Source organism: Nicotiana attenuata, chromosome 11 (assembly GCF_001879085.1).
Source record: "Nicotiana attenuata strain UT chromosome 11, NIATTr2, whole genome shotgun sequence".
Taxonomy (NCBI): domain Eukaryota; kingdom Viridiplantae; phylum Streptophyta; class Magnoliopsida; order Solanales; family Solanaceae; genus Nicotiana; species Nicotiana attenuata.
In genome coordinates this window covers 29,870,928-29,874,062 of record NC_031999.1, presented here as the reverse complement: position 1 = coordinate 29,874,062, position 3,135 = coordinate 29,870,928, and positions in this window count along the sequence as shown.

Here is a 3,135-nt window from a genome sequence, read left to right as displayed (position 1 = left end):
GCAAGGCATGAATCATACTTGTACCAAGTATCAACAAAACTGTAAGACCTCAAAGGCATGAAAATTTTGTAAGACCTTACTACAGGCATAAACTCGATCCCAAGTTTAGGCTATATATCGAACTTGTAAGATCCCTGAAAAGGCATACCCTCGATATAGACACCTAAACTACTACACTCGGGACCAAAAATGGCTCCGGCCAAACACAAATGACTACGGTCATACGGCTTTACCAGTCAAACTAACGCGACTCGGGGACGCCCGAGCGTCGCTACAAAATCATAGGCCATTACTTCAAATCTATTTCGAAAAGAACCGGTTAAACAGGCTACCCTCGACATAAGCAAAAGAGCTTCGACCACGTCAGCTCCACATCATTGGCTTCGAGATACTCAGCCTCCGAGCCAAACCTCACGAGGTGCTCGATCATTACCAGAAAATGACTTGAAATCGAGGTTCTTCCCGAACCGACGACGGGTCAGACAAAAATTACTTCAAAAAGTCCTTAACGAGGGCAAAGCGTAAGAGCCATTATCGCCAGCCTAATGAGCCTCAGGGCCACGCACATAAAAGATCGCTTCGATCAAAGGTGTAAGAGCCATTGTCGCCAGCCCATGCAAACATAAAAGCTTTAGGGCCAAACGAGCTCGAGTCGAAACCCGACTCGGAGACTAAACCCAAAACAGTTAAGCAAAAGCATAAGAGGTCAAACGCCAGCTTATAGTAAAAGTCGCATCGATCGAGCGCGTAAGAGCCCCCAGGCCAGCCTAATGAGCCCCAGGGCCATATCACCAATCTAAGGATTCTCACCGACTCTGAGACCAGTTCACCTGGCCAAATGCGAGACAGAAAGGGATACAGAAGGAATAAAGCCACAAGGTTTTCTTTTATACACATACGCGAAAAAGCACATTCTCCAACTACAAACATGCTCTGGAAATACTACGTACAAAATGTCAAAATCTACGTCCTACCCTTGGGAGCTACGGCCTACCAGCCTCATCTTTACTCTTCTCGATGACGGACAGGAGTAACCGAGCATCACGCTCGTCCGCCCTCGCTCGCGCCAACTCTTCTGAGAGGACAAAACACCTGGCACGGATCTCCTCGAGAATCTTTCTTCGAGACTTGCAACGAGCATATTCTTTGATCCTCTCTTCGCAATCGAGGGCCCTCTTCAACTCGGCTTGAGCATCAGTTGCGTCCTTCAAATAAATCGCCATCTCGTGATCAGTCTTAGTTTGGCTCAGTACTGCTCCGGTTCGGGAATCAATGATCTCATCCCTGACCTTCGAAAGCTCAGATTCGAGCTTCGTGATCATATCGCTTGAGCTAAAGCATTATCACGAGCTAAGCGGAGTTGAACCTCGAAGGCAGGAACATTAGCCAAGGCATCCTTCTCCTCTGAAGCCTGAACCTCCGCTCGAGCTCTTAGCTCATCACAGTCATTCTTGATTCGGTCGGCTTCATCCCGAAGACGTTCCATGGCCTCCGTCTTTTTTTGCAACTGGAATAAACGAAGTGTTAGCCTAAAAAGCTAAAAGGCGGAACGCATACGCACTCGGGACGGAAAATTACCTGCTCCATCAAGTAGCTCTCGTAATTCAAGCTCCGGCACGCCTTATATCGCAAGTGTGCCAGCTCGATGCCTTTTCCTCACAAAGGAGCCTAAGGGATCTATCCTCATCCCGAGCTTTCCGGAACCTAGCTCCATGACAGAGCAGCTCAGACCTAAGCCTGTCAAAGGCCTGCAGAAGAAAACTCGATAAGGAAAGCAAGACGCAGGATTCAAAAGGCCTATGTCGAAACTCACCACAAAGTGAAGCCGGCGGACTTCCTCGAAGAACGAGGGAAAATCTGTTAATCTAGTCCCCTCAGCCCTGGAAGAAGCGACTCCGGTCGAGGCACGGTCGCTCGTAGCAACCACCTTTCCGGAATCAGGAACTACGGGCCCGACAGGCTCAAACGGCATTTCCTTCTCGAAGCCCCAGCCCCGTTTCGCCTTACTCTGAGCTCCATTGCCCTGCGAATGCATGTCCCGCTTATTATTGTCATTCTTTAGCCCGAAAGCTGGCAACCCCTCCCCCTCTCCGGAGGAGCACGACCTCGCCTCTGAAGGCTCTCCGATACCTACAACAGTAAGACTAATATGCAAAAAGGGAAAATGTCTCTCCGAATGAACAAATGGTAAGGAAAAAGTAGTACAACACATACCGTGATGTTTTGCTTCCCATCTGCCCCGGGACACGGCTCGCCACCTACGCCCATTACAAGTCGAGTGGGTCGCCAACTTTCGGACCCAACCAGGCAGATCAGGAACGTCGCCCAGCGCCCATTAAATCGCTATAGAAAAGGAAAAAACACGGTTACAAACTAGCCTTTGCCATAAACAAATCTGAGAAGGCACGGGATGTACCACATTTGTGCATAGTTCCATTCCTCGGGGAATGGCATAAGTTCCACGGAGATAGCGTCACGTCTGAACCCGGACGAACCGACTCATCCACCCCCGATCTACATCTTCCTCATCGTCAACAACGAAGGGCGTGGTCGACCGACACTGCAAGGTTAGCAGACCTCGATGGTGAATGGGCCGATACAGCCTGAGCGTAAATTCAAGCCACGCCTTCACCGCAAGGAACCTCATCATCAACACTACTCGACAAAAAGACGGATGTATCTGCACAAAGGTAACCCGATACCTTAAACATAAGTCGAGCACAACCCTATCGAGGGAGCCTAGTGTGAAAGGATACGTGTACACGTTCAGGAATCCATCAACATGGTTCGAGATGCCCTTATCCGGGGAAAGAGTCTGTAACACTACTCCTCTCCCCCCATCCGCAATCTCTCCTCACTAACTCAAGGTGCCCCTCTCCTATCGATGAAATAATCTTCAAGGAAGACTCTCTTTGATCTTGAGCATCGGGAGCGGAACTCTCCCCTCTCTGCCGAATAGGCCCCGATGTAACAGTCATGGCTATGGCGAGACTAGAAGAACTGAAGCAGGAACCTGTACAAATACTTTAGCGCTAAGGTAATGAAGGGCTCAACACCGAAACGAAAGCATAACTATCTAAAATGGGGAGATCCCTAAATGAGCGGAAGCGACCCTATATATATATATATATATAT